This window comes from Mesoplodon densirostris, chromosome 4 (genome assembly GCF_025265405.1).
Source record: "Mesoplodon densirostris isolate mMesDen1 chromosome 4, mMesDen1 primary haplotype, whole genome shotgun sequence".
Taxonomy (NCBI): domain Eukaryota; kingdom Metazoa; phylum Chordata; class Mammalia; order Artiodactyla; family Ziphiidae; genus Mesoplodon; species Mesoplodon densirostris.
Genome location: NC_082664.1, coordinates 52,825,888 through 52,850,583, shown reverse-complemented (window position 1 = coordinate 52,850,583; position 24,696 = coordinate 52,825,888). Strand labels below are relative to the sequence as shown.

The following is a 24,696-nucleotide window of genomic DNA, read 5'->3' as shown; positions in this document are numbered from 1 at the left end:
CTTCTCTCTGAGGCTGGCGTGCTGGTGGTGAGAAGCAGCGGTGGCCGCAGCTCCAGGATATGGAAAAGCAGAACCACCAAAAGGAGTGATGACCAGCGATTACATGAGAAGTCTGGATGTTAGTTCTAATGCCTCGGGACATGCAGTTGGGAACTCCACACCAGCTCCTGGGATCAGACTCTCATCCACTTAATACCCTTGTTTGCCTGAACTACTAGAGCCAGTCCTAGCTAACAACAAATGGCTACCCAAAGGAAACACTTGGTAAAAGATTTCAATCCTTACATCATCTGCTGTATCTATAAAGGGTATCTCATCAAGCCAACTACAGTGACGGAATGCCTCCACACCTTCTGTAAGACCTGTATCATCCAGCACTTTGAAGATAGCATTGGTTGTCCAAGGTGTGGCAACCAGGTTCATGAGTCAAACCCATTAGAAAGGTTGAGCCTGGGTAACACATTAGAGGAAATTATATTTAAGTTGGTCCCTGGACTACAAGAACAAGAACTTGAGAGTGAATTTTGGAAGAAAAACAAGCCTCAAGAAAATGGACAAGATGATACTTCAAAAGTTGACAAACCTAAAGTAGATGAAGAAGGTGATGAAAATCAAGATGATAAAGACTATCACAGTGCTTCCCTGATGGTGCAGTTGTTAAGAATCTGCCTGCCAATGCAGGGGACACGGGTTCAAGCCCTGGTCCGGGAAGATCCCCCATGCCGTGTAGCAACTAAGCCCATGCGCCACAACTACTGAGCCTGCACTCTAGAGCCCGCGAGCCACAACTGCTGAAGCCCATGTGCCACAAATTCTGAAGCCCACATGCCTAGAGCCTCTGCTCCGCAATGAGAAGCCACCACAGTGAGAAGCCCACGCCCCCAAACCTTCAAAGAGTAGCCCCCACTCGCCGCAACTAGAGAAAGCCTGCACAAAGCAATGAAAACCCAATGCAGCCAAAAATAATAAATTAAATAAATTAATTAAAAAAAAGACTATCACAGAATTGACCCACAAATTGCTATATGTCTAGATCATTTACGAAATAATGAACAATCGGGACAATGCAGTAAAGAGTTTAATGAAGGAATTCATTCAGTTTTCTACACGTGTAACTGTGGGAACTATTAAAAAATTTCTAAGTTTTAAACTAAAACTTCCAAGTTCTTATGAGTTGGATGTGCTGTGCAATGGTGAAATTATGGGGAAGGATCATACTGTGGAGTTCATAGACATGACAAGATGGCAACTAAGAGGTGAAAACTTTCAGTGTCTGAACTGCTCAGCTTCACAAGTCTGCCCTCAGGATGGCCCTTTGTATCAGTCATACCCCATGGTATTGCAGTATCGACCAAGAATTGATTGCGGTTAGACCCAGGGGTCTAGATCCCACTGAATGAATCCTGTACTATGTGTTTACTCATCAACAGATCGCACAGTGAACTGTGTGTGGACTAGAGGGACACAACAAGATTTTCAGCATGTGAATAAGGCTATTGTCTGTCTCTAAATTGTCAGTTTCATTTATGTTGTTTCTATTAAGAGCAAACCAAGTGCCATTCTGCTACTGAACCATCTGCATAAGTTATCTGTGCTGTCTCACAGTGTACAAGTCACAGTTGAAATCAGTTAGATATGCGGCCATGATTCAGCCTTCTAAATATTTTGCTTGCCTGTTCTATTGTTTGATTACACTAGTAACATGCCTCAATCTTTGTGGTGTTGCAGTTTTCACATACTTACTATTTGATTAATTCTTGTTTAAATAGAGTACCGTACAAGGAACTAATAATTATTATATCTTGAGATTATTTTGTATGGGAAATATATTTAGAAAAGTGGTCCTTGAGCCACTATCCTGTTCTCAGTAAGCTTTTTGTGTGCAAAACAGTTCACTCTTGAGTGTGCAAGTCCTTTTGGGAAGAATTCCAATTGTTCTTTACTTTAAAGTCCATTATAATTATAGGCATCTTGCGTCATCTGTGTAGTCTACCAGTCGCACAGGGAGGGCCTGTTCACCCTCCAGAAAATGTACGTGACTTCTTGGAGAGCTGAAGTGAGATTCGCAACCATTTGAAACATTGGCAGCTGATCACATTTACTTCTAACAAAATTAATGTGTAAGTGAGGTTAATCTTTCATAAGGCCTTATGACGAGCCAGTGCTGCTTCATGAAACATCGTGCATCATTATATTGTGGCATTTATCTAATGAGTACATTGTTTCCCTTTTTTCAGTTGGCCTTAAGTATGTGTCACTGTGGCATGCAGAAGGTTATGATGATTTAAGTATTAGGATTTTTAGGGCAGATAACATTAGCTATTTTATGGATTTCAAAAATCTCAAAGCAATTGTAGATTAAAACTGTTAGTAATCTGTCACATTTCCATACCATATGTATAAAATAGAAAAAAATGTAGTGTCATAGATAAATATGCTTAACCAGAATTAATGGTTTGAGGATATTTCATTTTAGATCCTGTAGTAATCAGGGGGAAATGGGATTATTGTTTTATACATAAGTTCTTTAAGGTCAGAGCTATGATAATGTCCTTGATTACTTATGGAAGCTGATTTTAATTAACTCAAAATGAATTGAGGGTGTGTTTTAAAAACCACAAATGAGACCTGGATGTTTTGGGGTTCCCAGCCGAAACTTACAGCCTTAAATGAATTTTATATACATGATCTCATTAAATTTGGCCTGCTGCCTCATCTTATGTAATGTCACTATTTTCCAAGGAAACATATAGGAAGCATTTATGGCATTGAGAATAGTTTTATATAAAATTCCTCTATTTACTGTTAATGTATTAACATTTTTATTGAAATGCAATGGAATATGTGCCAAAACATGTGAAAACCTTGCATAAAGAAGGGCATCAGTTATATGGGGAAAGGTACACATTTTATGATGGTACTAAGTAACGTGGTATTACTATTAGAACCACAGACTTCTTCATATACTCAACTGTGGTTTTCTAAGTATGGTACTATTTTCATGTCTAGTAATACACTAATCCCTAGTTAATTATCCCAAGTCAGGTTGTGGAATTTGTAAGAAACCAGGTATAGAAAAACTTAAAGGCAAAAATATACAGGTGGTTAGTTTTACAAACTTGGGGTGCTAATAAGATAAACTCCTTAGACAAATAGCCTATAGGAATAATCATCTGAATCTGCAAAATTGGAGAATAAAACTAAATTAAGTTTTTCTTTAATTTGTTGTTTCTTAAGCAACAAACTGAAAGAACTTTACTTTCATAAAAGATTTGTAATCTGTTTTGTCTGCCTTAGATATCAAAGATGCACAAGGGTCAAGGAACCTTGGATCTAAAGAAGCACTGTGCTTTATAGACATCACTTTAATTGAAGTAATTACATTAGTTAATAGAAAATCCAAATATGGCCCTTTCTCCAGATTATGCTTTAAAGTATAAAAACAAATAAACTAAAAGTTTCACTGATGAGGCAGTATTAGGTCATTCAGTCTGGGGTCCAGATACATTGGGGTGATGTCTTATAACTACTTTTAGAAAAGTATATTTCTTTATTCATTAAAAATCTATCCCATATTAATAGGCCTCATTTTATAAATGTAATGAGTTTGCTCAACTATATGTAACTTGAAATGATTCTTTAAGGGAAGAAAAGTATGTTATATAATATGGTGAACTGTTTAGCTTTACTGAACTATTTAAGAGAAAGTGCCTAATCACTAAAGTGCATTTCTGTTTTAGATTTACTGCATATATTTTGAGTTTTCTGTCCCTGTCTCTTATCAATGGTCTTGTATCTAAATAGATTCTTGTAACTTACAGTAATCTCTTTTTGAAAGATTTTCATAAGAAAATAATTATCACCAAAGACATTTTACTGTTAATAACCATGTTAGAGAGACAGTTTAACTGTTTGGAGGTTGGAAATTTTTAGACTGCAATTTATTTCTATATAATTAGGCAATAACCTTGAGTAATTGCTAAAATATCATCAAAGAAAGACTTTAAACTTAATTTTCATGGTAACATCGATCAAATGCAGGTTTTTCTTGCAATAATCAGAACATACTTCCTTTCAGCTATGTTTCTTGTTTTTCCAGCACCATCTGACAGATCTTAGGAAATCCTCAAAGATGAAAAAGTGATTAACACAACAAATAGCCTCCCTCTGGATGAAAAGTGGGAGAAATACATACTTTGAAAAGAAAATTGAAACTGAGATTTTAAGTTCTAATTTGAGAAGCTTTTTATTCCATGGAGGCAATATAGACTAAAATTATGCTTATTTAGTTTCTGGGTTCTTAGTAATATAAGAAATTTTATTAAAGACAGACTTTGGTAAAAATGCAGACATGATTACTTATATAAAAAACAGTACATTCTATTGGACTCACATAAGTAAATGCTTTTTCTGTACTCAAAAGCAAAATTTTCCTAAAAGCCTTTGGTTTTTTAAAAGTAATTCTTTGTCTTGTTTCTCAGCAATTACTTTGTTTTTAGAATCTAGCCATACAGCCAAATTTGGCAAGATAAGCCCCAGATGAAGAGCATATAGACCAGGTTAAGCCCTGTCCTCACACCGATCTTTTGGGGATCCCATGCTGTGGGCCACCTCAAGTAAAGCTCACATTATGAAGTCTTCCTGACAGGCCACTAGGTAAACCTCCTTGGATAGGATAAAGATGGATGCACTCCATTACATACTCTGGTATACCATAAGGAATTTTCCAGCAGGCTATACTCTGTACCAGTGAGATATAGATATTGCTTGTGGGAATTACAAAAATGAGTGAGTTTTCCATAACTTTCATTTTCTGGGTTAGAAACATAAAAACGTGAAATGCTATTATTTTGAGACATATACCTATCCCTACAATAAGGAATATAAAATGTCTGCCAGATCTGGTTTATAAAAATTGAAAAATATTAAATATACTAGAAACTCAAACCCTTTGAAAGCACAAAATAACCAGATAATTCTGGATTTAATTAATATACCTAGTTCAGTAGTATTCTGTTGAAGAAAGTTCAGATTGAAAGTTCATTAAAATGTACTCAAATATACATTACAGAGTTTTGTGTTTATTTGCTATCCTTACTATATTTTCAAATAGAATTACATGCTCAAACACTTCAAACATGCTCAAACACTTCCTTTTCAGAAAGTTATGAAATTAAACAAAAACAAATTATTTTAAATTCTCATTAGAATGTGTCCAAATACTTTTTATGCCCCTTTTCCTAGGATTCAAAACTTGAGTCATTATTCAGAAATGCTTTTTAATTTTAATTATTTTTAAATCTAGAATCAAGTGAAACATTAAATACTGCATCCAGTTTTCTTCCATCTTTCAGAGCTTCATGGAATAAGAAACTAATCTAAAGGGTGGAGTCAAGATGGCAGCATGGGAAGATGCGAAGTTCATGTCTCCTCACAACTAGGGCACCTGCCTGAGGCTGGTGGGAGACCTCCATGCCCAAGGAGAAGGGAGGAACTCCCAAACGAACTGGTAGGATGTGGGGGGACTGAGGGGGGAGGAGAAGTGAAGGACGGACAGGACCGGAGCCCCTGAGGGACTTCCATGAACAGAGGGACCCTTGGGGGCTCAGATCAGGGAGAGCACACCAAGCATTTCTCCTGCCCAATTGGCCAGGGAAGTCTGCCCGGCTCTCAGGATGGGTCCTATGCCCTCAGAGGACCCCTCCCAGCTGCACTGGTCCTGGCAGCAGAGAAGAGCAGGAGAGGCAGGCAGGAGGGGCCCTCCAGGACCAGAGGAGTGGGAGAGGAGAGGAGGGCATTTGTCCCACCCACTCGGGTCTAGAAAGCCAGCTGGACTCCCAAGTGCGGTCCCCCACCCTCTGAGACCAGAGGCAAACCTGGGCCCATTCTGTTCCCTTGAGCCTAAGCCCCACCCCCTACACCCCCAGGGCCTTTTCCAGCCCTGTGAGTCCTAACATAGGCCCCGTCCACTGCCCAAATCCCGCCCCTACTTAGGGCCCACCTTCCACAGCCAAGGCCTTTTCCACCATTTTTTTTTCTTCTACTCTTTTATACTATTGTGGTTATGTTTTACCTTCTGGTTGTTGTTTCATCTATATCTTTATTTTTATATTCTTTCTAACATATCGGTTAGTTTCCTAGTCTAATTTTAGTTTTTAGTCTTTGTAATTGTTCACCTTTTTATGTTTTTTGCCACCCCACACAGGTTACAGGATCTTGGTTCACGAGCCAGGGGTCAGGCCAAAGCTTCTGCAGTGGGAGCTCTGAGTCCAAACCAGCAGACTAACAGAGAACCTCAGACCCCAGGGAATATTCCTCAGAGTGAGGTCTCCTGGAGGTCCTCATCTCAGCACCAAGACCCAGCTCTACCTAATAGCCTACAAACTGCAGTGTTGGAAGCCTCAGGCTGAACAACAAGTAAGATAGGAACAAAATCCTACCCATCAAAAAAAAAAAAAAAAAAAGAAAAATGAGATGGCAAAAAACTATGTCACAGATGAAGGAGCAAAGTAAAAAACCAACAAGACCAAATAAATGAAGAGGAAATAGGCAATCTACCTGAAAAAGAATTCAGATTAATGATAGTAAAGATGATCCAGAATCTCGGAAATAGAATGAAGGCACAGAGTGAGAAAATACAAGAAATGTTTAACAAAGATCTAGAAGAACTAAAGAACAAACAAATGGAGATGAATAACACAATAACTGAAATGAAAAATACACTAGAAGGAATCAATAACAGGATAACTGAGGCAGAAGAATGAAAAAGTGAGATGGAAGACAAAATGGTAGAAATAACTGCTAAGGAGCAGAATAAAGAAAAAAGAATGAAAAGAATGGAAGACAATCTCAGAGACCTCTGGGGCAACACTAAACACAGCAACATTTGAATTATAGGGATTCCAGAAGATGAAGAGAAAAAGAAAGGGTCTGAGAAAATGTTTGAAGAGATTATAGTGGAAAACTTCCCTAACATGGGAGAGAAAATAGTTACCCAAGTCCAGGAAACACAGAGAGTACCATACAGGATAAACTCTAGGAGAAACACACCAAGACACATATTAATCAAACTAACAAAAATTAAATTCAAAGAAAAAATATTAAAAGCAGCAAGGGAAAAACAACAAATAACACACAAGGGAATCCCCATAAGGTTATCAGCTGATTTTTCAGCAGAAACTCTGCAAGCCAGAAGGGAGTGGCAGGACATACTTAAAGTGATGAAAAAGGAAAACCTACAACAAAGATTACTCTACCCAGCAAGGATCCCATTCAGATTCGACGGAGAAATCAAAAGCTTCTAAGACAAACAAAAGCTAAGAGAATTCAGCACCACCAAACCAGCTTTACAACAAATGCTAAAGAAATTTCTCTAGGCAGGAAACACAACAGAAGAAAAAGACCCACAAAAACAAACCCAAAACAATTAAGAAAATGGTAATAGGAACATACATATCGATAATAACCTTGAATGTAAATGGATTAAATGCCCCAACCAAAAGAGACAGACTGGCTGAATGGATACAAAAACAATACCCATGTATAAGTTGTCTACAAGAGACTCACTTCAGACCTAGGGACACATACAGACTGAAAGTGAAGGGATGGAAAAAGATATTCCATGCAAATGGAAATCAAAAGAAAGCTCGAGTAGCAATACTCGTATCATATAAAATAGACTTTACAGTAAAGACTGTTATAAGAGATAAGGAAGGACACTACATAATGATCAAGAGATCAATCCAAGAAGATATAACAATTATAAATGTTTATGCTCCCAACATAGGAGCACCTCAATACATAACGCAAATGCTAACAACCATGAAAGGGGAAATCGACAGTAACACAATAATAGTAGGGGACTTTAGCACCCCACTTACACCAATGGACAGATCATGCAAAATGAAAATAAATAAGGAAACACAAGCTTTAAATGACACAGTAGACCAGAGAGATTTAACTGATATTTATAGAACATTCCCCCCAAAAGTGGCAGAATACACTTTCTTCTCAAGTGCACATGGAACATTCTCCAGGATAGATCACATCGTGGGTTACAAATCAAGCCTTGGAAAATTTAAGAAAATGGAAATTGTATCAAGCATCTTTTTGGACCACAACGCTATGAGACTGGAAATCAATTACAGGAAAAAAACTGTAAAAAACACAAACACATGGAGGCTAAACAATACACTACTAAATAACCAAGAGATCACTGAAGAAATCAGAGAGGAAATCAAAAAATACATAGAAACAAATGATAACGAAAAGATGATGACCCAAAACCTATGGGACTCAGCAAAAGCAGTTCTAAGAGGGAAGTTTAGAGCAATACAATCCTACCAAGAAACATGGGGCTTCCCTGGTGGCGCAGTGGTTGAGAGTCTGCCTGCCAATGCAGGGAACACGGGTTCGTGCCCCGGTCCGGGAAGATACCACATGTCACGGAGCAGCTGGACCTGTGAGCCATGGTCACTGAGCCTGTGCATCGGAGCCTGTGCTCCACAATGGGAGAGCCCACAACAGTGAGAGGTCCGCATACCACAAAAAAAAAAAAGAAAGAAAGAAACAACAGAAGTCTCAAATAAACACCTAAAGCAACTAGAGAAAGAAGAACAAAGAAAACCCAAAGTCAGTAAAAGGAAAGAAATCATAAAGATCAGCATAGAAATAAATGAAATAGAAACAAAAAAACAATAGCAAAGATCAATAAAACTAAAAGCTGGTTCTTTGAGAAGTTAAACAAAATTGATAAACCCTTATTCAGACTCATCAAGCAAAAAAGGGAGAGGACACATATCAATAAAATTTGAAATGAAAAAGGGGCAATCACAACTGACACCACAGAAATACAAAAGATTATAAAAGACTACTACAAACAACTATATGCCAATAAAATGGACAACCATGAAGAAATGCACAAATTCTTGGAAAGGTACAATTTTCCAAGACTTAACCAGGAAGAATTGGAAAATATAAACAGACCTATAACAAGTAATGAAATTGAAACTGTAATTAAAAATCTTCCAACAAAGGTCAAGGACCAGATGGCTTCACAGTGAAATCTATCAAATATTTAGAGAAGAACTAACACCAGTCTTTCTCAAACACTTCCAAAAAATTGCAGAGGGAGGAAAACTCCCAAGTTCATTCTACAAAGCCAACATCACCCTGATACCAAAAACAGAGAAAGACATCACAAAAAAAGAAAATTATAGACCAATATCACTGATGAACATAGATGCAAGGATCAAGTGGGATTTATCTCAGGGATGCAAGTTTTCTTCAATATACAAAGATCAATGTGATACACCACAATAACAAGTTAAGGAATAAAAACCAAATGATCATCTCAATAGATGCAGAAAAAGCTTTTGACAAAATTCAACACCGATTTATGATAAAAACTCTCCAGAAAATGGGCATAGAGGGAACCTACCTCAACATAATAAAGGCCATACATGACAAACGCACAGCAAACATCATACTCAATGGTGAAAAACTGAAATCATTTCCACTAAGATCAGGACCAAGACAAGGATGTCCACTCTTGCCACTATTATTCAACATGGTTTTAGAATTCCTAGCCACGGCAATCAGAGAAGAAAAAGAAATAAAAGGAATACAAATCAGAAAAGAAGTAAAAAAAAAAAACAGTCACTGTCTGCAGATTACATGATACTATACATAGAAAATCCTAAAGATGCCACCAGAAAACTACTAGAACTAATCAATGAATTTGGTAAGGCTGCAGGATAAAAAATTAATGCACAGAAATCTCTGGCATTCCTATACACCAAAAACAAAAAATCAGAAAGAGAAATTAAGGAAACACTTCCATTTACCATTGCAACAAAAAGAATAAAATACCTAGGAATAAACCTACCTAAGGAGGCAAAAGACTTGTTCTCAGAAAACTATAAAACACTGGTGAAAGAAATCAAAGATGATATAAACAGATGGAGAAATATACCATGTTCTTGGATTGGAAGAATCAATATTGTGAAAACGACTATACTAACCAAAGCAATCTACAGATTGAATGCATTCCCTATCCAACTACCAATGGCACTCTTCACAGAATTAGGACAAAAATTTTTTTAATTCATATGTAAACACAAAAGACCCTGAATAGCCAAAGCAATCTTGAGAAAGAAATATGGAGCTGGAGAAATGGCTCCCCGACTTCAAACTATACTAAATGGAGAAAAACGGCTCCCCAACTTCAAACTATACTACAAAGCTACAGTAATCAAGACAGTATGGTACTGACACAAAATAGAAGTATAGATCAATGGTACAGGATAGAAAGCCCAGAGGTAAACCCACGCACATAAGGTCACTTAATTTACAACAAAGGAGGCAAGAACATACAATGGAGAAAAGACAGCCTCTTCAATAAGTGGTGCTGGGGAAAATGCACAGCTAAATGTAAAAGAATGAAATTAGAACACTCCCTAACACCATACACAAAAATAAACACCAAATGGATTAAATACCTAAATGTAAGACTAGACACTATAAAACTCTTAGAGGAAAACAGGAAAAACACTCTTTGACATAAACCACAGCAAGATCTTTTTTGACCTACCTCCTAGAGTAATGAAAATAAAAACAAAAATAAACAAATGGGATGGAATGAAACTTCAAAGCTTTTGCACAGCAAAGGAAACCATAAACAAGACCAAAAGACAATCCTCAGAATGGGAGAAAATATTTGTAAGTGAAACAATGGACCAAGGCTTAATCTCCAAAATATACAAACAGCTCATGGAGCTCAATATCAAAAAAACAAACAACCTAATCCAAAAATGGGCAGAAGACCTAAAGACATTTCACCAAAGAAGACATACAGGTGGCCAAAGGTACATGAAAAGATGCTCAACATCACTAATTATTAAAGAAATGCAAATCAAAACTACAATGAGGTACCACCTCACACCAGTCAGAATGGCCATTATCAAAAAATCTAGAATCAATAAATGCTGGAAAGGGTGTGGTGAGAAGGGAACCCTCCTGCACTGTTGGTGGGAATGTAAACTGATACAACCACTATGGAGAACAGTATGGAGGTTCTTTAAAAAACTAAAAATAGAACTACCATATGACCCAGCAATCCCACTACTGGGCATATACCCTGAGAAAACCATAATTCAAAAAGAGTCATGTACCACAATATTCATTGCAGCACTATCTACAATAGCCAGGACATGGAAGCAACCTAAATGTCCATTGACAGATGAATGGATAAAGAAGATATGGCACATATATACAATGGAATATTACACAGCCACAAAAAGGAACAAAATTGGGTTATTTGTAGTGAGCTGGATGGACCTAGAGTCTGTCATACAGAGTGAAGTAAGTCAGAAAGAGAAAAACAAATACCATATGCTAACACATATATATGGAATCAAAAAAATAAAATAAAATGGTACTGATGAACCTAGTGGCAGGACAGGAATAAAGACATAGACATAGAGAATGTGTTTGAGGACACGGGGAGGGGGAAGGGTAAGCTGGGGTGAAGTAAAGAGTAGCACTGACATATATACACTACCAAACGTAAAATAGATAGCTAGTGGGAAGCAGCAGCATAGCACAGGGAGATCAGCTCAGTGTTTTGTGACCACCTGGAGGGGTGGGATAGCGAGGTTGGGAGGGAGACTCAAGAGGGAGGGAATATGGGGATGTATGTATGCATATGACTGATTCACTTTGTTGTACAACAGAAACTAACAGTATTATGAAGCAATTATATGCCAATAAAGATGTATTAAATAAATAAATAAAAACATTCATTATTCAAAAAAAAAGAAAAGAGACTAATCTAGTATAAACTGAAGATTAAATATTTCTGGGCAATGCAGAGATAGTGAATAGATTATGTATCTGTGGACTTCACATCAGTCCAGCAGAGCAGGAGTTCTGCACATTAGAAATGGAATGGGATCAGCCTCACATTGTTTGGGGTTGGTTTTCTTTTGCTGTATTGTTTTGAATGTGGATGGGCACCCAAGTGTCCTTATGAAGCTGTGGTCGACAAGAGCTTGTGAGGGAGCACCAGTGTTCTGCTGCACTCCTGCATCTGGCAGCACAACAGCAAGGACCAATTTTTAATAGAATAGCCCTCACACTAAAAAAAAACATCATAGACTATATTGTACAGTTATGTTGCTAATTTTCTTTTGAAATATAAAATATTTTAAGCTTTTTTTTTTGGTCAAAAGCGGTAACATCTTAATACAGATAAAAACCTTTTTGTGGTTGTAAGATTTAGCTTATAAATCATTCAAATTGAAGTGAAAGATTACCAGGTCATTATTAATGACTTAGTCTATTAAGAATATATGTATTTTTGTAAAGGAAATGCACTTGTAGATATTTAATCAGTACTATATGTCTGTTTTGCAGAAATAAAATACTGCTTAGAGATTCTCTTTAAATATTTTTTATTTTTGTGCTCAAATGTATTTTGTGTTGATCTATGGAATGTTCTGTACAAAGCTGTATGGTTGCACTGTTGGGCTAGATACTTTTTTTGGTTAAGATCTGAACTTAGCCAAGTATATTTACCCATGTTAAAAATAGTATCTTTGTTATTAAAATTTTGATTGCATAAAAAAGAAAGAAGTCTCATATCTGCTTCTATATTCAATCTGTCATGGTATCATCAAATATGGAGCCTCTGGAAAACTCCAATTGTGAGATAATGAGTAACAAAGCAAGCTAAAAAGACAGTACAGGCTTCACAAGGAACTACAAAAGATGGTCTTTGATGATAATCCTAACAACACATTCTCACCTCACATATATATAGCACCTTGTTATTCACAAGAGCATTTTCACATACACATTATATTTGATTCTCACTCACCACAGTTTTGTGAGGCATTATTTCCATTTTATAAACAAGGACTCTGAAGTTCAGAGAAGTTAGCTGACATGCCCAGGATTACATAGTTTGTAAGTAGACAAGCTGGATGACACATTCCCATCACTGCCCCAAATGAAAAAGTGATTTTTATTATCAGGGAAACACTGATGTAGATACCAGACTTACTGCCTCTAAATTGGGTTTTGGTAGCTAATTAAGCCTATGTCAGAGTTTTAAAAAAAAAAAAAAAAAAAACTCTGTGAAACTTTTTTCCAAAAAAGAGCTGATTCTAAATCCATTCAGTAGATAAATAGCTGCTTGGTAGATACAGGCAGTGGATACATTTGGTCCTTCCCGCTTAGTTTTATTCACATATTAAAAACTTGGGGGGCGGTGGCTATGACAATGGACCTAAAAATAAGCAGTGAGTAGAATTTTCTAGCTTCTATTGATCTAAAGATAAGCAATGAGTACAAGTTTCCAGGTCCTAGATTTTTTGTTTATTTGTTTTTTAATATAACTATTGCAGCTGCCATTTATTGAGTACTAGGCTTATGTTTTGCCTTGATTATTTCATTCTCACAATAATATAAAGTAGGCGGTAGCCCCTTCATCCATTCCATAAACAAGCATGAACAAATCCTCACTGAAGTAATCAGTGAGAAAAGCAGAAGGAAAGTGGAAAGTTTGATAAAATACTCACTTTTATAATCTGATTCCCAGATACCTCTGTGACTCAATCACAATGCCTTTAGTTGACAGAGAGACAGAAAGGAGAGAGAGAAAGCAGGAGGCATGGAGGCAGGAATGGAGGGAGGATGGGGGGGAAGGAAATAAATAATGACTGGGATGGCTTAAATAATAAAGATATTTATTATCTTAGATATTAAGATGTACCAAGGTGGGTCATCTCCAGGATAGGCTAACTCAGAAGTTAAATGATGTCATAGATATTCCATTCCCTTCCCCGCCTCCACTCTGACATCTTCAGTATGTCAACTGCCCTCGTGGCTTCACGATGGCTGCCAGAGTTCCAGATGTCATACGTAGATACAACTTCAACAAGAAAAAAAAGGAACTGTTTCTTCCTATGCGTCTTTACAACAGCAAAATAAATTTTCCCAAAAGCCTACATGCAGACTTCATCTCACATCTCAGTACCTTTTCCTAAACATTACTGGTGAGAAGAATGTGGCCCAAAGATGAGCTGAGACAACCAACATTTATTTCTGTAATTAGGGATAGATCAGCTTTCAATGAGACCACTTTGGAGGGGTCTGTCAGAAAAGAAGGGTGAAGTGAGTTACAGTAGTTGCTGCATTTTAGAGTTTTTCCACTTAAGAATTCAGTCACTACATTTTTGGTGGTGTGTGGGTGGAAATACAATGCTGACATAAACACTGCCCCATGGAAACAGACACCTGGAGCCCAACATTAAAGCTGTGCTTTTTGAATATAGTATTAATAAATGTAGGTGACTGGTTTTGATATAATGGAGCTAAGTAATTGCCAATTTACTAAATGTAACATGTTAATTTTTTCAGTGTCTTCCATATAAAAGTTGTCATTAAACAACCCTCCAGAGCCCCATTAAAATCACTGAATGTAAGCAAATTCAATTAGTGCTCACGTTCCAGGCAGAGTGTGCTATTCATTTTAGGTCTGTAGATGTGGCAACAGAAGCATTGAGGAGTGCCCAAAAGCAATTTGGAGAACAAATGACAGGGAATGGGGCAACTAAGAATGAGGAGGAAAAAATGTGATTAATTGTTATGAAAGAAAAACCATCAAAACATAGTTATGAGTGACATTATATAAGCCAGGCCCTCAGCGGGCAATAAACCACTCTCAGATCCTTAAGTAGCTAAATAATCACCAGCTTGGCTATAAATCATCACCAGACTAAACATCAGTCAGTAAAAGCTTCCTTGTTCCTAGGGTCAATGAATTTATTACCTTTGATTGCAATGGATTACCTTTATTTTTAAGAAAACAAAAACAAAACAAAGTACACCAGGTTCTGCAAAAGATGTTAGCCAAAGTGGCAGTGGTCACATCTGAGGGGATCACTGTACATCGATTCTTTCCAGTAACTAGGTAAGAATTACACTGCATGCTAGAGAATACCAGTCACCTTGATAAACCTAAAAAGAAACCAGAACAAAACACTGTTCTCCTTCCTCTAAGAAAATTTCAAATATATAGAAGCAGTCTAAGGCAGCTTTTAGTTCATTACCACTCTCTCACTCAATGAAACCTCTAAACATAAACACAGCAACTGACAATAATAAATTCAGGTATTAAAGCATGAAAAGCTAAAGAGTAGCTGCCTCCTCTACAGCCCCGCCCCCAAAGAGGGCTTTCCTCTTCCTTCCCTAGGCAAGTGACTTTGCAGATAGATCACTGTCTTGGAGATACTTTTATGCCCTACACAGGGGGTGATTTCCACTTCTCCATGTGACTCAACATGTCCTGACTAAATATGTCAGGCAGACTTCAAGGTGACCCCATGATCCTGCCTCCTGGTTTTCTTGCCCTCTCTGTTTGAGTGTGGACAGGACCTGTGACCTTCTCACCAACAGACTACGGCAAAGGTGATGTGATGTCACTCCAGAGATTATGCTATGTCAAATTCCATCTTGCTAACAGACTTGCTGCTTTCTCTCTCTCTAGCTGGTTTTGAAGATGTAAACTACCATGTTGTGAGCAATCCCATATAAGTAGTGTGGCAGGGAACTATAAGGGCTCCAGGAGCTGTGGTCATTTCAGCAACAGCCAGCAACATGGTGGAGCTCTCAGTCTTCCAATCGCAAGAAGTGAAATTTGTCAGTTTCCTGAGTGAGCTTGGAAAATGATCCATTGCCCTGGCCAACACTCTGATTGAATTATTCCTGAGGACCCAGCTAGGTCTTGCCTAGACTCCCAACCCACAGAAACTGTGAGATGATAAATGTGTGCTGTTTTAAGCCACTAAATCTGTGGTAGTTTGTTACACAGCAATAGAAAATTAATACACTAACCAGACCTAAAATAAGAGAACTTCAGTTGGTAGAGATGTCAAACCAGGATATTAGACCAGTTCTGCACCAGACTTCACCAGCAATACATTGCTTTGTACCCCATGTTTTCTCTTCCTCAAAATCTTACTCAGTTTGGTGAGTTAATCTGATCTTTGCACATTCTGTAGTTTACTCTTGTAGCTGTTTCTTCCTTCTCAGAGAAACTGCCACTCTTTCCAGCTAATGGGTAAGCATTTCATGCAATGAAACAAAGGTTATTAAAGTGTGTCCGAATGGCCTGATAGAATTTATGCACCACCAAAGTCAACCAATTTATTCCTCATTCAGACACATCATTTTCATTGTCCCTACATCCATTAATATAGCATCCTTCACTGATGTTTCACTTGCTCTAAGCTGCCTCAACCTCTTATAAGATTTTATGATGAGATAGAATTCTAAATGTAACAAAGATGACTTCTTATAAATTTTTTGCTATCTTTTTCACGCTGGATAGATAGGTGGATGGATGGATGGATGACAGATAGACAGACAGACAGATAGAACTATTAACAATAACTTCATTACAGGTGTAATGAAATGACACACTGTTGCATTTATACTATATGCCCCTTTTATTCAAAGTGCCTTTATGAGTGATAAATGAGGCTGAATTTTAGGCTCAAAAGAAGGCTGGAGGTAGAGATAGAAAATATATATGGATATCTTGTCTCTAACTCTGCAAGTAAAATAGCATATGCGTGAATTTTAACTTAGAAGGACAAATACAGAGCCAAGGACAGGGGTGGAGGAGATGGAGATAATAATCTGTTGAAAGTAAAATTTTGATAACCTAACATATTTTTGAATCTATACAATGTCTTAATATGAGAAAAGAAGACTAAAGTAACATTCACAACAAATCAAAACATCTGCTTAATTGATCTATCACTGAAATTTACTTTCCTCATAAGCAAAGAGTTAGGGCAGTTAATTCTGTTAACATAGCTCTATCACCAAGACTCACCCAAGAGCTGACAAAAGCAGAGAAATCCAGGAGCTTTGTAATAAAGCAGCAATGTTCCAAAAAATATCAGCTCAAATTCATCAATACCTACATGTTCCAGAGTAACTGGGAGGAGAAACTTTAGCTTACAAAATAGACAGTAGGAAAACACCATAAAAGATCAGATTAGTGTCTTAAATAAGAGACCAAAGTTAGATCCCTTCTGCAAGCTGAATTTCTACAGAAATGCTCTAACTGTGAGAAACAGTGGCAGCTCAGGAATTTCCTTACAGTAGGGACTTAGGGGGAACTATCTAGTTGGGAGACAGTGAGGTTAAGAGCCTTATCTTAAATCGTGTTTGGGTAGACTTTATGTAAGACTTAAGACGTATCAATTATCCATTATAAAGAATGGGATGTGAGGAGGAAGTTGGTAGCTAAAGCTACCTCATGGCCTTACCATTATGAGAAAAAAAATAATTCACTTCTGAAGCCCAGGTTTCAGGTGTTTAATAGGATGAGAGAAACCAATGAGTAAGTAGCCTTACTTCTACTAGGTGGTGCTAATAATCCCCAACACGGATGTATTGCTTTACATAACCTCAGTTCCCTCAGCGTCCCTGCGGACAGAGCCATGCCTTGATAACGTGTCCTCACCAAGCTTGGCATCTGCACTTTGAGGTCACCCCAACCTTGGGTGTATGAATGAACTGCTGTTTCCAATTTTCTAATTTGTCATATGAGTTTATTATAACCTAACTTGTCCTCAAAGCCATTAAGTACTTCTCCAATCCCTTCGTCAAACAGAAACTGACCAAAAAAGAGGAAATCTCTCTTAGACCTTTCCTAATATTCTAATTTCCTAAAATTTGCATAGAAATACAAAGTATTAAATAACGCTCAACTGTCATAAAATATGCTTAGAGTAAAAATAAATTATTAAAATAAAAAATAAATATCTCTAAATTTACTTTACTAATTTTCAATTTGCCCCCTCAAAAGATTTATCATTTAGCAATAAAAATTTTAAGTTTGGGGGCTTCCCTGGTGGCGCAGTGGTTGAGAGTCTGCCTGCCGATGCGAGGGACGCGGGTTCATGCCCCGGTCCAGGAGGATCCCACGTGCTGCGAAGCGGCTGGGCCCGTGAGTCACGGCCGCTGAGCCTGCGCATCTGGAGCCTGTGCTCCGCAATGGGAGAGGGCACAGCAGTGAGAGGCCCATGTACAGACAAAAAAAAAAAAAAATTTAAGTTTGTTTTTTAGAGGCCCATACAACCAAGTTCTAAAAATAGTCATAATAACCACCACAATGATGATAAAAACTCAGGCTCAGCCTCAAATAAATCAAGTGATGGGCTAGTCAGATGTTGTGGACAAAACGTCTCATGAAGGTAATCCAGTAATTTCTCAGGCTAATAAGTCAAAGAAATCAAATGTGGGATTAAAGAAAAAAACACTAATGGAATTTAGAAATGCTTTTTTGTTTGCTGGAATGGCAGCGCTGCTTCCGGGGAGAGTGTGAGCTTGGGAAGCAGGAGGATTACAGTTCAAGTTGTGCCTCTAGCACTTATAAACCACGTGTCTGGGCAGTCAGATCATGTTTTAAAATAGATCATCTTTTTTTTTTTTTTTTTTTTTGAGGTACGCGGGCCTCTCACTGTTGTGGGCTCTCCCGTTGCAGAGCACAGGCTCCAGACCCGCAGGCTCAGGGGCCATGGCTCACGGGCCCAGCCGCTCCGTGGCATGTGGGATCTTCCCGGACCGGGACACGAACCCGTGTCCCCTGCATCGGCAGGCGGACTCTCAACCACTGCACCGCCAGGAAAGCCCTAGATCATCTTTTTAAATGACAAACTCTATGCTGCATTACATACCAGGCACTGTTCTAAACACAGCTAGTCCTTCTAACAGTCTCATGATGTAAACAGTATTATTATTCCCATTTTGCAAATGAGGAAACTGAGGCCCAGTGACTTTCACTTGCCAAGATTTAAGCCCAGGCAGGCTAGAGTCAGAGCTTGCACTCTCAACCTTACCACACTAGGCTGCTTCTCAAAGCATCAATAATAAAATCAAACAGCTGGCTTTTATTGAACACTTTCTTTGTGTCAGGTACTATGTTAAACATCTCACTTTCATTGTCTCATTTCAGTTTTAAAACAACGTCATGAAGTAGCTTCTGCCAGAATCTCCACGGGGCTATATCTTATTCCTCCTTGTGTAGTCCTGGCACACTACGGCCCCTCAATAAACGGTACTTCTTAGTATTACTCTCCCCACTTGTGTTTATCTGTCTTCAAGCGTGAAGCAAAGGAATGGTCCTGAACAAACCAACTGATATCAGAAATAAACTTACTTTATGGAATAATGTTTTCTCAGTGTATCGGAACACACGCAGACCAGGCCAGCCTCTCTCCAGCCTCCCTCTGTGGCAGTCACCTCAGGAACTAGGCAGACTCTCTCCCTGCTACTGCCATCAAATCAGGAGAGCTGTTTGGTCAGGGCTGGTTTCTGTTGCTGTTTGGAAAATGAAATCGCTCTGCTTCTGTTCAATATACTGAACTCTCTAACCGTGGCATCAATACCTCACACTTTCCCATCTTCATCTTTTGTGTTAAAAAATTAGGGAGGGATTGTGAGAAACTGCTGTGGTAGTGGCGAATGATGGACAAAATGAAAAATTCCCCGCTTGCTTGCTTCACCGAGAAAATTCCATTTTTAACGTTTAGCCTCATGCTACTGCTACCACTGTAGAGATACAAATACATTTGCAAGGGCCGATCTCAGGAATGCAGTTTCTTGTTCTACACCTGAAACAAGCTGAAAGGGTTGGGGGGAGTGCCTGGTCTGGGTGATAACACAGCAGTGAATGCAGAAGGTGCCCTCCGGGCACTGATCCAGCTTCCTGTGCAGCTGTCCCCCATTTGGTGCTGGGGAGAGACAGCCAAACCCCTCCTGATGCAAAGGGGACTAGACAGATAACCAGATGAGCAATGTTCAAATCTGCAGGCTAACAGAAGGAAGTGCATTCAGGAGACATTGTTTTGAGAATGATTCCATGTGCTCTCCTTACTTGTTGCAAGTAATAAGTACTTCCTTCTCCCCCAACACACACGCAAAAAAAGAAGTGCATTCAAATGTAAGACAGACTTTTGACCTAAGAATGAATCCTATACAATGTTTAACTGTATATCATCATTTATGTGTGGAATCTAAAAAACAAAACTAATGAATTTAACAAAACAGAAACAGACTCACGGATATAGAGAACAAATTAGTAGTTACCAGTAGGGAGAGGGAAGCACAGAGGGGTAAAATAGGGGTAAGGGATTAGGAGATACAAACTAACTGTGTAAAATAAATAAGCTACAAAAATATATTGTACAGCACAGGGAAAATAGCCAATATTTTATAATAACTTTAAATGAAATATAATCTATAAAAATTTGAACTAGTATGTTGTACACCTGAAACTAATAATGTAATATTGTCAGTCAACTATACCTCAATTAAAAAAATTTAACAGCAAAATTGTTAAATGAGCTGAAGCTGATTTTAGAATTAGTTCATACATTTAAGTACAAATGCCAATGAGTGGTGAGAAAAGGGATACTCAACAGCAGAAGGAAACCAGACTGAGATTAATGTGAAGAGCTGGCTCACCTTAGTTGCCTACCTCTACTGGAAAAATTATAAAAGAAAAAAGTAATTTTCAAATACAAAGAACATAAGAATCACCGAGACAGTTTTCAAATGCAAATATCTAAGCCCCAGCCCTGATGATTCTGATTTCATCAGCTTGGCAACCTCCCAGCAGGTAACTCTTTTTTTTTTTCCAGCTTTATTGAGACATATTTGACATATAACATTGTATAAGTTTAAGTTATACAATGTGATGATTTGATATACATATACATTGCAAACTGATAATCACAGTAAGGTCAATTAACACATTCATTGCCTCACAGTTACCATTTGTGTGGTGTGTGTGTGTGTGTGTGTGTGTGTTGAGAATGTTTAAGATTTCTTAGCGGACGGAGGAAGATGGCGGAAGAGTAAGACGCGGAGATCACCTTCCTCCCCACAGGTACATCAGAAATTCATCTACACGTGGAACAACTCCTACAGAACACCTACTGAATGCTGACAGAAGACCTCAGACCCCCCAAAAGGCAAGAAACTCCCCACATACCTGGGTAGGGCAAAAGAAAAAAGAATAAACAGAGACAAAAGGATAGGGACCGCACCTGCACCAGTGGGAGGAAGCCGTGAAGGAGGAAAGGTTTCCACACACTAGAAGCCCCTTCGCGGGCGGAGACTGCGGGTGGCGGAGGGGGAAAGTTTCGGAGTAGCGGAGGAGAGCACAGCAACAGGGGTGTGGAGGGCAAAGCGGAGAGATTCCGGGCAGAGGATCGGTGCCCTCAGGCACACACCAGCCCGAGAGGGCTTGTCTGCTCGGCCTCCGGGGCGGGCGGGGCTGGGAGCTGAGGCTCGGGTATCGGGTTTCAGTCGGAGCGCAGGGAGAGGACTGGAGCTGGCGGCAGGAAGAGAGACTGAAGGGGTTGGTGCACCACAGCTAGCCCGGAGGGAGTCCAGGGAAAAAGTCTGGAGCTGCCGAAGAGGCAAGAGACTTCTTCTTCCCTTTTGTTTCCTGGTGCGCGAGGAGAGGGCATTAAGAGCGCTGCTCCTTTGAACCCGTCCTGTCTGAGCGAATTATGGACGCCCTCCGGCGACCTACGCGAAGAGGCGGGGCCAGGTCCAAGGCTGAGACCCGGGAGCTGTGAGAGCAGAGAAGAGACAGGGAAATCTCTCTGTGCAGCCTCGGAGGCAGCGGATCAAAGCTCCACGGTCCGCTTGATGTGCCCTGCGTCTGTGGAGTGCATGAATGGACAGCGAATCATCCCAAATTGAGGAGGTGGACTTTGAGGACAAGATTTAAGATTTTTTCCCCTTTCCTTCTTTTTACAACGAATTATCCCAAATTAAGGAGGTGGACTTTGAGAGCAAGATTTCAGACTTTTTCCCCTTTTCCTCTTTTTACAACGAATTATCCCAAATTGAGGAGGTGGACTTTGAGAGCAAGATTTTTGATTTTTTTCCCCCTGTTCTTTTTTTGTGAATGTGTATGTGGATGCTTCTGTATGAGATTTTCTCTGTGTAGCTTTGCTTCCACCAGATGTCCCAGGGTTCTACCTGTCCGTTTTTTTTTCAAAAATTACTTTTTAATTTTAATAACGCTACTATATTTTATACTTTATTCTATTTTACTTTATCTGCTCTTTTTTTCCTACCTTCCCTTCCTCCCCCCTCCCTCTGCCCCTCCTTTCTTTCTTTCTCTTTCTTTCCTTCCTCCCTCCCTCCCTCCTTTCTTTCCTTCTTTCTTTTTGTCTTTCTTCCTTTCTTTCTTTCTTTCCTTGCTCCCTCCCTCCCTTCTTCCTTTCACTTTCTTTTTCTTTCCTTCCTCCCTCCCTCCCTTCTTCCTTTCACTCTTTCTTTCCTTCCTCCCTCCCTCCCTCCTTCCTTTCTTTCTTCCTTCTTTCCTTTCTTTTCTTCTTCCTTTCTTTCACTCTCTCTTTCTTTCTTCTACTAATTCTTTCTTTCTACTTTTTCTCCCTTTTATTCTAAGCCGGGTAGATGAAAGGCTCTTGGTGCTGCAGCCAGGAGTCAGTGCTGTGCCTCTGAAGTGGGAGAGCCAACTTCAGGACACGGGTCCACAAGAGACCTCCCAGCTCCACATAATATCAAGCAGCGAAAATCTCCCAGAGATCTCCATCTCAACACCAGCACCCAGCTTCAGTCAACGACCAGCAAGCTACAGTGCTGGTCACCCTATGCCAAGCAACTAGCAAGACAGGAACACAACCCCACCCATTAGCAGAGAGGCTGCCTAAAAACATAATAAGGCCACAGGTACCCCAAAACACACCACCAGACGTGGACCTGTCCACCAGAAAGACAAGATCGAGCCTCAACCACCAGAACACAGGCACTAGTCCCCCCCACCAGGAAGCCTACACAAGCTACTGAAACAACCTTAGCCAATGGGGACAGACACCAAAAACAACGGGAACTATGAATCTGCAGCCTGCAAAAAGGAGACCCCAAACACAGTAAGATAAGCAAAATGAGAAGACAGAAAAACACACAGCAGGTAAAGGAGCAAGATAAAAACCTACCAGACCTAACAAATGAAGAGGTAATAGGCAGTCTACCTGAAAAAGAATTCAGAATAATGATAGTAAAGATGATCCAAGATTCTATTTCCAAGATCCAAAATCTTGGAAATAGAATAGACAAAATGCAAGAAACAGTTAACAAGGACCTAGAAGAACTAAAGATGAATCAAGCATCAATGAAAAACACAATAAATGAAATAAAAAATACTCTAGATGGGATCAATAGCAGAATAACTGAGGCAGAAGAACGGATAGGTGAGGTGGAAGATAAAATAGTGGAAATAACTGATGCAGAGCAAAATAAAGAAAAAAGAATGAAAAGAACAGAGGACAGTCTCAGAGACCTCTGGGACAACATTAAACGCACCAACATTCGAATTATAGGGGTTCCAGAAGAAGAAGAGAAAAAGAAAGGGACTGAGAAAATATTTGAAGAGATTATAGTTGAAAACTTCCCTAATATGGGAAAGGAAATAGTTAATCAAGTCCAGGAGGCACAGAGAGTCCCATACAGAATAAATCCAAGGAGAAATATGCCAAGACACATATTAATCAAACTGTCAAAAATTAAACACAAAGAAATCATATTAAAAGCAGCAAGGGAAAAAAAACAAATAACACACAAGGGAATCCCCATCAGGTTAACAGCTGATCTCTCAGCAGAAACTCTACAAGCCAGAAGGGAGTGGCAGGACATAATTAAAGTGATGAAGGAGAGAAACCTGCAACCAAGATTACTCTACCCAGCAAGGATCTCATTCAGATTTGATGGAGAAATTAAAACCTTTACAGACAAGCAAAAGCTGAGAGAGTTCAGCACCACCAAACCAGCTTTACAACAAATGCTAAAGGAACTTCTCTAGGCAAGAAACACAACAGAAGGAATGTACCTACAATAACGAACACAAAGCAATTAAGGAAATGGGAATAGGAACATACATATCAATAATTACCTTAAATGTACATGGACTAAATGCTCCCACCAAAAGACACAGATTGGCTGAATGGATACAAAAACAAGACCCATATATATGCTGTCTACAAGAGACCCACTTCAGACCTAGAGACACATAGAGACTAAAAGTGAGGGAATGGAAAAAGATATTCCATGCAAATGGAAATCAAAAGAAAGCTGGAGTAGCAATTGTTATATCAGACAAAATAGACTTTAAAATAAAGACTATTAGAAGAGACAAAGAAGGACACTACATAATGATAAAGGGATCGATCCAAGAAGAAGATATAACAATTGTAAATATTTATGCACCCAACATAGGAGCGCCTCAATACATAAGGCAAATACTAACAGCCATAAAAGGGGAAATCGACAGTAACACACTCATAGTAGGGGACTTTAACCTCCCACTTTCACCAATGGACAGATCATCCAAAATGAAAATAAATAAGGAAACACAAGCTTTAAATGATACATTAAACAAGATGGACTTAATTGATATTTATAGGACATTCCATCCAAAAACAACAGAATACACATTGTTCTCAAGTGCTCATGGAACATTCTCCAGGATAGATCATATCTTGGGTCACAAATCAAGCCTTGGTAAATTTAAGAAAATTGAAATTGTATCAAGTATCTTTTCCGACCACAATGCTATGAGACTAGACATCAATTACAGGA

General features: G+C 38.9%; 1 pseudogene; it reads left to right on the top strand.

Moving 5' to 3' along the window:
• Positions 1–240: 240 nt before the first annotated feature.
• LOC132489201 (polycomb group RING finger protein 5-like) lies at positions 241–1,372 on the top strand (annotated as a pseudogene).
• The last annotated feature ends 23,324 nt before the right edge of the window (positions 1,373–24,696 follow it).